The following is a 12,385-nucleotide window of genomic DNA, read 5'->3' as shown; positions in this document are numbered from 1 at the left end:
TAGTATTGCTCAACCCAAGTGGAGAGGTGGTCATGAAAGAGAAGGTCAATCTACCAGGTTCAACTAGCAACAATGAAGCAGAATATGACACACTACTTCATGGTTTAAAGATATGCATTGGCCAAGGTATACAACGTCTCATGGTAAAAGGGGATGCACTTCTCATTGTGAAGCAAATTTTAGGCATTTGGGCATGCAAGAATGAAAGCTTAAGGACAAAAGTTCATGCCATTGGTAGGCTGTTTAATCAGTTTGAAGAAGTGCAACTATATCATATTCCTAGGAAACAAAATGAAGATGCCGATTTACTTGCACAACAAGCAGTTACATGTGTTGAGAAAGAACTGCAGGTCATCATGGTGGCAGAAACTATCAAGCAACCGAGATACCAGGGATTGGAGTCATTGACTCCCATTATTAGCTACATTTTGGAGGGTGAGTTTCCACAAGACTTCACGAAGGCTCAGAAGAGGAGACTCGTTAAGAAGGCAAGCACGTATCTCTTCCTAGAAGGATCCCTCTATCAAAGAGGGAAGGATCAAGTGTGCAGAAGAGTACCAACTATTGAGGAAATCCCAGCCATTCTAAAAGGTTTGCATGAGGAACCCTGTGGTGGTCATTTTGCACAGGAACTCACTGCAAAAAAGATTTTGCTTGTCGGATATGTTTGGCCAAGCTTGCACATTGATGTTCAACATTGGTGTAAAAGTTGTCACAATTGTCACATTAATGGAAACAAGCGTCTGTTACATGGTCCACGTCAGCTAGTCCTTGCAAATGGTCCATTTGAAAAATGGGGCATTGATGCTATGGGTCCATTACATAGGACTAAAAATGGGAAATCGTATATCTTGGTGGCCATAGACTACATGACAAGATGGGTAGAAGCACAAAGTGTGGCAAAGGTAAATGAGAGGACAGTGAGAAAATTTATCTACACTCACATTTGTTGTAGATTTGGCACACCTTTGGAGATTGTTTTTGATAATGGTCCAGGGTTTAGAAAGGGCTTGCTTACAGAAGTCTGTGAAGAACTTCACATTCTACATCGTCATAGTACACCCTACTATCCCCAATCCAATGGTCTGGTAGAAAAAGCTAATGGTGTCATTGCAAGCATCATTAGAAAGATGGTGAAAAACAAGACAAAGTTGTGGGATGACTTCTTGGATGGTGCCTTGTGGGCATATCGAACCACATATAGGGAAGCCACGGAGTTCACACCATTTCACTTGGTCTATGGTCAAGAGGCTTTACAACCAATTGAGCTCAACATTCCAACAATGCGACTTCATGGCAAAGCAGCACAAGATGATCAAGAAGCATGGATGGATCGACTTCTTACCTTAGCTGAGCTTGAGTGGAAAAGAGAAGCAGCATACGAGTGCTACAAAAGGAAAGCTACGCAGGCGAAGGAGAAGCTTGACAAGAAACTAAAGGACAAAGGCATCAATGAAGGAGATCTTGTGCTAAGGTATGACAATCGATTCGATAATCGTTTTGATGCCAAATTTGAAACTAGATGGCAGGGGCCATACATAGTTAAGAAGGCTTTCAATTCAAGTTACTATCAACTTATGGACTTGAATGGGAAAGATCACTCTAGGAAGGTAAATGGGTATCGCTTGAAGCCCTATTTGAGTCGCCTTCTACCAAAGGATCTACCAAAGATCTGTCAAAGGGCAGCTGTCTCATGTAAGTATTGTTACATGAAGCATGAGTGTAACTCCAGCCAAAATTCTGAGGGGCCAAGCAATGAAGATCTCGTCAAGGACTCTGAAGCACTCTCTTTGGAAGAGATGCTCTATGATAGTACATGAATATACCATCATCCTGGGGGAGGGCTAATGATAGCCGTTTTTCGGCTTTCCATAATTGCCATAGTAAGCTACCTCACCCTATCAAATCACTCAAACACTGTGGCTATGCCTACCATTTCACTGAACATAGGCATGTGTGAGTTAGGGGACTTTTTGAGTTTTCCAAGCTCAACAAGAGGAGATCATGAGGCAAGTACAAGAATTGGTAGACAAAGAGATGATGAGGCCTAGCTCGTCTCCCTTTTGTTATCCAATGCTTTTAGTGCAAAAGAAAGATGGTATGTACTGCATGTGTGTGGATTATCAAGCACTAAACCATATCACTATCAAAACAAATTTCTCATACTGTGGATCAAAGATCTGTTTGATAAGCTACAAGGTTTGACCTAGTTCAGTAGGATTGACTTTAAAAGTGGCTATCATCAAATAAGGATAGTGAATGATCATATCGTAAAGACCACATTTCGTATGACGTTTGGTCTTTATGAATACCTTGTCATGCCTTTTGGTTTGACAAATGCTTCAGCCACGTTTAATTGTTTAATGGAAAAAATATTTAGACCCTACCGCAAATTCACTAGAGTGTTCTTTGATAATATCATAATCTACTCCAAGTCCTTGAAGGAGCACAAGCAACATCTCCATGTAATTTTTCAAGCTTTGAGAGAGAAAAAGGTTTTTATCAATTAAAAGAAGAGCTAATTTTTCCTTCAAGAGATTCAATACTTAGGTCATATTATCTCTCAAGATGGTATCCGTATGGATCCATCAAAGTTGGCGGGACCATTGCGTGACTTGACAAAGAAGAACGTTAAGTACTTATGGACTGCTAAAGAGCAAAATGCTTTCGACAATCTCAAAGAGAAGCTTACCTCCCAACCAGTGCTTTTGATTCTGGATCTCTCAAATCCATTTGAGGTCCAATGTGATGCTTGTGGTGATTGCCTTGGAGCAGCTTTGCTTCAAGAAGGGCATGCCATAGCATATGTTAGCCGAAGGCTCAATACCGATGAACGTGTCTTGGGCATATACAAAAAAGATCTTCTAGCTATTCTACATGCCCTAGTCACATGGAAGCACTATCAATTGGGACTCCATTTATTTTTCAAACGGACCACGAGAGTCTCAAGTACTTCATGACGCAAACCAAGCTTTCCGACAAACAAATGAGGTGGGAAAATTTTCTTTTGCAATTTTATTTTCATATTGCTCACATTGCTAGTAAGCACAATCAAGTGGCTGATGCACTATCACGATGACCAAGAGTCAATGCGGTGTCTATAGCAACTCACAATGATCTGGGTGAAAGCATGTATAGGTGGTACCACTTTTTGCACTTTTTAGTGCTGCCCTTAAAAAAAGTGGGGATCGATAAAAATTTTGTTATAAAAATCAAAACCTGTCGGACTTTATAGTTTTAGATTCTACATGAAAAAATATCCATTGATATATAACATGCTAGTTTATTTTACATGTAACACCTGAAGATGGGGCTTATAAAGTGCTACCAAAGGACTGTCCAAGACACCCCTTTTTGGTACCACCAATACATTCTTTCACCCATCTATCTTCTATGATAGATGTGGTGTCTATAGCAGCTCAAAATAAGGTGTCTATAGCAACTCAAAATGATCTATCTTCTATGATAGATGAGTATGCTACAGACCCTGACTTTTGTTAGGTAAAGGCGGTGTGTCTCATCATGCTTTGCCCCTGTTCATTGGCCAGTGTCCGGCCGCCCACATTTATCCCCTTATTCTTTATACGTACAAAGAATAAGGAGCTCTCACTTATTCTCACACTGTTCTCATACAATGAGATTCGGGAGCACCGCCCACATCCCTTGTCGTGCTCTCTCTCTCCATCTCTTTCTTTTGCACTCTCTCTCCATATTCCTTGCACACACACACACACACCTACAATCCATTCCTTCACAATTGGTATCAGAGCTTTGGTGTCACGGCAGATGGAGTGCTACAAAGAAGTGAGCTTTTGGGTATGGTGAGCTCATTTTTCGCTGGAAGATTGAGATCGATGAGCAACCACCATATCAGTGCTCATGAAAGCTTGAGGGACATTCCCAAGCTTGAGAGGAGGGTGTATTGAAAAAGTATGTATGCTTTTTTGCAGCCATACTTTTAGGAAGAATGCAGATTTTCATTTTTGCAGGTCATTTTTCGAGCTCCAAAACAGTGTTTTTTGCGTAACTTTTGCATACGGAATGTGATTTATGCAAGGGTAGGGTGTAACTTGAGATTTTGGCACACTCAGGATGCAATGGTGATGTCCATTTGGAATTATTTTGACCTCTGAGTTTTTTTTCTGCAGCAGTCATTTATTGTGTGTTGAGGATTCCACACATGGTTTGCTCTCGGATGTGAGAGTGGTATTGATTGCAATTTTTCTCACGGGTGGGAGGATACAATGTATGCATTATGTGGTTTGATACTCAGGGAGACTCGTGTGATTGCATTTTGAGTTTGGCAATGTATGCCTCGAGCATGTTTTTTGGCAGTCACAGGTAGAGCAGTTATTTGTGTACTAGTTTTGAAGGTGTTTGCAATGATGTATGCAAAGTGTGGAGATTGGTGCATGCATTTAGAATGCGGTTTGATTGCTCATGGTTTTGAGTGTCCAAAAACTTTGGTTACTAGTTTTGTAGCCGTTTTTCTGACGAAACTCTGGCGATATTTTCTCAGTAGTTCTATGCGCATTGTTGGTGCGATCGAGATTGTGATTGCTTGTAGCACTCAGTATTTACGTGCAGTGTTTTTCCTTTTGGGTGGTGTATCACGAGCGTGGTTTGCTCTAATCTTTTGGTCTTGAGATGTGATTGCTTGGCCATTTGGAGCTTCCAATTTTGACTCCTAGCTACGAGTTGAGTCTAGAACTCCCACATCTGTTGCCATTTGCAGTTGAGGAAATCTTCTACAGTGTTTTGGCTTGCATACCGGTTATTATGACAGAGCAAGTGTCTTGAGCTTTTGCTTTGTGTATGCTTTTGTGGGATAGTGACTGGAGTTTATTTGCCATAGTTTGTGATCAAGCTTAGCTCTCACATTGATAGGTTTATAGGCAGGTTTGAGGGACATTCCTGAGCTGAATTTTTCAGCCATCATTCCCTCTTTGCAGGTGCCTATGTATGGCTCAATTGTAAGCTAATTTGCAGCACAGTTGTGACATGTTTCTTCAGCTATTTGAGAGTTGAATTTGGGGCCGATGCCACATTTTTCAGTCATACACAAGCTTGTGCTACTCTACAAGTACAATTCTTGTTACTCTTGATAGTGGTTGAGTTTTGACTCCCACTTTTACACAGGTTGTGTATGCTATGGTTTTTTAGCACATTGGTTATTCATTGTGACACATTTTGGCATATGTATGTCATTTGTGGCACCATTGAGTGATACACCGGTTAGAGCGGTTTGACTCTGTGTATGAATTTGGATGAGTACATTACCGGATTGGCTATTTGGGGATTTGTTGTTGTCTCCATTGCGATTTACTGTTGAGTTTTTTGCTCCAGTTACTCTGCCAAAATTTTGTCAGATATGTATGCCTATTGCAAAGGCTAGTGAGCTTGATCGTTTTCTCACCTTCTTTTCTTGAGACAGTGGTTTGCTCTTGGGTGGGAGAGTCTTGTGATCTCGAGAATTTTTTGCTATAGTTTTGGCATGGATATGGAGATACTTCAGGTTAGAGGCGGTTCTTGCTCACAATCGTGAATAACATATCAACACTATGGCCACAATGGGTATATTAGGCGTTGTTGCTTCAAGAGTATGAGGCAACGAAAGAGGGAGATGCATGGTGCTACTATGAGGACACATGCTAGAGAGTATGCATGTGACAAGCATGTCACTTTTGAGTCTAGCTTGCCTTCTGACTACTTTGTGTCTTGGGAAAGCACATTATGTACGTGTTATCTAGACGAGCATGTAGTTTTTCACGCAACACAACATCGTGATTTGTTTTCCTCTTTCTCTAGTGGGAGACTTGGTAGTGTTCATTTTGTTGATGGTTCAACATATGACATGGAGGGTGTTGGAGATGTATGCATGTCTTTACATAGCGGTGCATTGCTTAGACTACAAGATGTACATCTTGGTCAGTCATCAGTTGAGGTGACATCAATTGAGCCAGAGACAGATGCATTGTTCTATGTTGCATCTGATACTTTTGAAGGTGATAGTGTCATTTAGACAACTGTGTGTGATTGTAGTAATGCTGATTTTTTGGTTTTGCAGTCATTCTCAGCAAATATGCCTTTTCCAGAGGATGCTGACATGGTGATGCATAGTCAGGTGGTTCCTGATGAGGATGCATATGGCACTGAGGTTTTGACAAGGATAGGCTGGCACACATAGTGCATGTTTTGTTGGCTTTTGGGACTCTCATGTTTGACCTTTTGGTCTCAAGACCTGATCTTGCCTATGCGGTTGGTGCATTTGCAGTGGGAGTTGACATTTGTGCAATGACTAACACTGGCATTGTGCATTGTGGAGCCATGCAGGTCGTCACTCGATACCTGCATCAGGAGTGTCATCATGGCTCTAGCCCATGGTATGCATGTTGCATTTTCACTAGAGCGGTTACAGATGCACTCACGTGTTCCGAATGAGCCAGTGGGCATAGGTTGAGAGCCCTCTTGTATATACTAGTTGTACGGTAGTCTTCTTTCCCCTTATTGGCACACATTCTTTAGTGGGAAAATGTTAGGTAAAGGTGGTGTGCCTCACCGTACTTTGCCCGTGTTCGGCCCAAAAGACCAAGTATGATAGAGGGAAGCGACTTGGATTGATAGGTTTAGCAAGCAAGCACACTTTATTCTTGTCAAAAAGACTATTAAGGCACACCAATGGCAACCCTCTTCATATCTCAGATTTTCAAACACCATGGATCGCCAACATCCATCGTGTCAAATAGAGATCCTAGAATGACCATTAATTTTTGGAAAGGTCTCTTTGAAAATCTAGATACAAGATTGAATTTCTCTTCGGCCTATCACCACCCACAAACGGATGGCCAAAGTGAGATAGCCAATCTTACGATACTCAGTCTACTAAAGACCTATCAATGCTCACAATGGGAGAATTACTTACCCCTTGTAGATTATGCGTACAATAGTAATGTCCATACTACTATGGGAACGACACCTTTTGAGATCATAGAGGGAAAACCTAAACGTCCCTTGCTACTTAAAGTACATAAGAAGATCTTCAGCTGCTGCTGCTAATGATGATGAGTATAGCCATGACCTACAAGAATCTTTCCAAAAGATTAAGGAGCCTTTATCCATCTCTCAACAAAGGCAAAAATATGTTGCTGATAAGCACAAAAGGTCCTTAACGTTCAAAGAAAATGATTAGATCTTACTTTAGTTTCCCAAGGCTCGATTAAGATTAACGATGAGAAAAAATCCTATGGGCCATCAAAAGTATTATGCTAAACTAGCAAAAAGATACTATGGTCCTTTTCAAATCTTGAAACCAATCAATGACATGGCTTATCAACTCAAGTTGCCCAACCATTGGCTCATACACAACACTTTTCATGCAAGCCTACTTAAGCCCTACAAAGGAGATCCACCAAGCAATCAAAGACCAAGAAGAGGTGCTACAACCCACAGCTATCCTTTGGCATGAAGACAAGGTACTACAACATGGTAAGATTTCTGACGGTATCTTATTAAGTTCAAGAATTATCATTTTGAAGATTCTAGATGGATGCAAGGAATACAACTGAAGGATAGTATGAACCTTGTCAATGCTTACAATGCTACATTAGAGTAAGAAAATGTACATATTTCTTTTAAATGATCAATGTTTTTGTCTTATAAGACTAATTCTCTTTTTATTGTGCACAAATTTGAGTAGTATGCATGCTTAGAATCATGTTTGTGATAAGGACGTCTCTCACACACCAAGTAGGATTTTTCACTCTACATCGGGAGAATGACATGGTCTAAAGAGCAGGCATGCTTGCGGCAGCTAAGTCTCCCAAGCCCCAAGTGGATTAGTCATCCATCTTGGAATGATGCCTTAGGTTAAAGAGGTCCAAATGAGAGATGTTCTATCAAAGAGCAAGGCTAGCTAATGGAGCATAGAGACCTTAGGGTTAGCTTCATTAAAGACCTCTAGAAGTTAGTGTAAAAATTATTTTGACCTTAGGCAAGCTAGGCCTGTGCCTGAGGTGGGAATCTGGCCCAAGCTTGAGGTTCTTGTCGTGCTTGGTGACTAAGATGCTTGAGGTGCTAGGGCTGACCTTGAGGTGGGAACCTTCCCAAAGTTTGAGGGGCTTAAGATGTTCCAAAAGTCAACAAGGATCCCTACATGAGAGGGGGCCAGCCCTCCATGTAGGTGCAAGAGAGAGAACACACACACCCTCACACAAGGCAAGCCTAGTCGAAAGAGGCAACAGGAACACATGTCAAGTTCCTCTCCATGTTCCCCTCATAAAGGTGCTTAAAGCCTATTGGTTGGCCTCTCAAGGGGTCCAATGATAATTTAGCTAATTGAATTAATTGTTTATGCATTTATCAAGTCCTCTCTCTCAAAGGGGAAAGAGGGACACTTGTCCCAAGGCTAGCATGGTTGCTTGATATGCACTCTGCATGTGATTGGCTAAGCTTGTAGGGGTCCAATCAACTTCTAGCATGAGCTACGAGGGGGAGTCGACCAAAGCAAGCTAGGGGTGTACTTGGGGGGTATACTCTCTCTCACACACACTCATAAGCTCATTATTTCTTGGCAAAGTGCAAGAGCCCCATCTTCTTGTTAGGTTTAATGGCCATGTGGCCATCCGCCCATTACTAACTGCTACTGACCCTAAGTGTACGGTTATACACTTGTGTAAGCCACTACCACTAAGTCTAGTGTGTATTGTGCTTGTGTGTATAATTGGATAAAGAATAAGAAAGGGGGCACAATGTGTTGACTCTCCCCCTCCAAGCTATGTGTGGTGTATTCCCCGGCTCTTATCCTACATCTGGTATCAAAGCAAGGTTTTTGGTTGTGAGACCCTCTTGTTGAGAGCTTTTGGAGGTTGTTTTGTCACCTCAAGCCTGGAGTGCTTATTTACCTGTAATTTCAACTTTATTTTGGAGCTTGTATTTCATGCTACATGTGCCACAGTTCTAGGACATTGTAGGAGATTAGTGTGCTTGTAGGTGGTTATGTATTTGAGTGGGGTTGTGCTACAGATTTCATCACGTTTATTGTGCTCATTAGAGAAATTTTATTTTAAAAAATTAGTTTCATAATTCTATCCACTAGAGTTACTGAAAATAGCATTCTGCAACTTTTTGCCTCTCACGTGCATCTATTGATTCCTCACCATTTATGAGATATTTTTGAAATTTTGCCTGCAACAAACAGGTTGTAGGTGGCAACATCAGCATGTTTCTTACAGATCTGCATTCTACATGTGTCTTTCCTCTTGTTTGAGGGCTTCCATAGCTCCTTCATTTGAGCTACCATATCCCTACTCTTTACAGGTTGCAAGTTGTTTTGTAGATTTAAGAGCTTGCATGCTCTATTGATGTATGTCATTGTGGTTGAATAGTATGGCTCTTTTCTGAGTGGCTACAAGTTACAGTTTACAGGTTGATGCATGGTATAGGTTATTGATAGTATGACCTTTTTTATGTGTACTTATGATGTGATTGAGCTTGAGAGCTCTTGTGCATGCACTATTGGCAGTTTCCTTCAGTCCAGGTGACAGGTACTTCAATGCATGTGATAGTTGACACACACTAGTTTCTTCATTGTTAGAGATTTGACATGGGATGCCATTCCAGTTGATGTTATCCCGGATTTGAGATTTTCTATGCATTGCATACACTCTTCAGAGAGTGATTTGTTGGCAAGTGGGAGTCACTTGCAGTTGTATGCATATTCTTTTGACGCCTGTTTGAGCGCATTGTTAGATCTTGTACATTATTTGTGGATACTGCCTTTGTACACCCTCTGTGCAGCCACTTTTGGCTTATACAACAATCCCAGCCATTTTTTGAGACTTGGTTTGAAGATGGCCAAATTTTAGACTTGGCTATATTTTTGTTGCATATCCTACATTGAGAGCGTCGTGGTGAGGTTTTCTTGAGCTGGAGTATTCTCAAATGTGGAGATACCTTCAGTGATACAGGTACCTTGAGTTACCCTTACGTGACCTTGCCATAGGATATGTATAGAGTGGGATAGGTGCTCTTGATTCCAAGTTGGCGGTCTATTGTTAGTGTGACAGTCTATGCGCCTCAGTTGCTCTCTATATTGTATGCCTTGTGAGTGGCATTGCCCTCTTTATGCACTTTGATTAACATATTGGTCATTTTGTCTCTTATATTTTGGTTTACATAGTCCCAAATATAAACGAGACTCTACCAAAATTTTCCAAGAATCTTTTGGACTTGTCATAACGTCTACTACCAAGGAGCATGATATCTATGACATAATGAAGTTTGATGGCACTAATTTTCAGCTTTGTAAAAACCAAATGCAAGATGTGCTTGTCCAAAAGAAATAGAAATTGCCTATTATCTATGCGGCATGAAATGAAGATATGAACTTGACTCAGTTTTAGTGGGAAGAGCTTGATTAGCTATGTAGGTTTACCATTAGACTGCACCTTGTCGAGTCAGTATACTTTTCTATGTTATTATGTTATATTGCCTATGTTTTATGGCAAAATTTATGCAACACTTATGAAAAAGATACGGCTAGTAATAAGGTTTTCATGATGCAAAAACTCTTTAACCTTTGCATGAAGGATCAACCAGTGTTGCCAGTCATATGAATGACTTTCACTCTTTGTTTGACCAAATTTATGCACAACAAATTAACATTAATGATGAGATGAAAGCAATCTTCTTTCTTTGTTCGTTGCTGCCACCATTATGGGATATGTTTTGCACAGCTCTGCTGCCAGTAATTTTTCTCCTAATGGTATACTAGTGCACAATGATGTCACTAGTTCTCTTTTGCCAAAGGAAATGTGTACAAATACTAAGTAGCTCGCATAATGGCTAAGCTCATTATGTGCAAAAGGATGATAAATAGCGTAAAGGTTGTTCTTGGCACCGTGAATCCAAGAAAGCAGACAATAGAGATGCTTCAAAAAGTAGATCAAAGTCTCGTGGTCATTGCAATAGACAATCCCATTATTGTGATAAGTATGGTCACATAAAGAAAGATTATCATGCTTGGAAGCGTGATAAGTGTTGAGATGTCGAGCTCTACATCTTGAGCTGGCATCCACTATGGGTCTTGGCCGCTTACAATATTTACTCACTGGTGCGTTAGGTGACCGACACAGAGGATCTCTGCCAATGATTCTACAGCTGGACTACACTTATAGTGCCAGCCTAGTACGCTTCTAGTGAGTTCGCACTTAGTGACCGCATGTACATATGTGCTACCTTTCAGTTTTAGCAATTAGTCATTTTGTACTCTCTTTTCTGTGAGAAGAAGAAGAAGCTTTCTATCTCTGTGTGGTGTGTGCTTGTCTTGTGTAGCTCTCTTGCATCCTCTTTCTTTACATGTTATCAGAGCCTGGTGCAGGCAAGAGAGGCTAAGAGAGCAAGAGCAGTACACAGAGATTTATTGTACAAGTACAGTGGTTGTATGTACGCTTGATTGTGGACACTCGTTGAGTGTAGAAAGCGTTACAGGTACCACGATAGCAGGTTCAACAGATTTGCAGGTTTTTACAGATTGCAGCTATTTTGTCTTAGTGCTTCAAGATGTCTGACGGTTTCAGTCAGATTGTTACTGAGAAGCTTGAGAAAAATAACTACCCTGCATGGAAGTTTAGAATAACTAATTTCCTGAAAGGAAAAGGTTATTGGGACTATGTAGAAGGAGTCAATGAAAAGGAACCAGAGATTCCCGAGGCAAATGCTACAGTAGAACAAAGAAAATCTTTGAGGGACTAGCAACAAGGCCAAAGAAAAGTGATGTATTGGCTTTCTATGAGCATCACAGATGGCATGATGAGCTATCTACAGGATGCTGAAACCCCCGCCATTGCATGGAAAAACTTAGGCAGAGTGTTCGAGGTGAACACCAAGGCCAGGAAGCTTCAACTAAAGTCGGAGCTAAATCAGGTTAAGAGGAACAACCTCTCAATCAATGATTATGCCTTGAAGATCAAGAGTATCATTGAGGCTCTTGGATCTATTAAAGTCTCAATGGAAGACGATGACATTGTCCGTGCATGCTTGGATGGCCTAGGAGATGAGTATGTACATTTCAAGTCTTCCATGAATACAAGAGACGACATCCCTGTGTTCCAAGATTTGATTTCTATGCTTATTCTTGAGGAGAAGAACCTTGACACATCTTCTTCTCATGGCAGAAATAATTCTGAACAGGCCTTCTATTCTAACTCCAACAGAGGTAGAGGTAGAGGTCGTGGTCGAGGCCCAAGGGGTTGCAGGGGCCAATATCAAGAAGGTCAATCAAATCAAAACAATACAGGTGGCAGGGGAAACCGGTCTCAAGGTAGGGGGAGTCAAAGAGCTCGTGGTGCAGGATCAAGCAGGCAGCAACATACTGCAGATAGCAGAG

Source organism: Adiantum capillus-veneris, chromosome 2 (genome assembly GCF_014529385.1).
Source record: "Adiantum capillus-veneris isolate H3 chromosome 2, ASM1452938v2, whole genome shotgun sequence".
NCBI lineage: Eukaryota > Viridiplantae > Streptophyta > Polypodiopsida > Polypodiales > Pteridaceae > Adiantum > Adiantum capillus-veneris.
The sequence above is the reverse complement of the archived record's forward strand: the minus strand, read 5'-3'. Positions refer to the sequence as shown.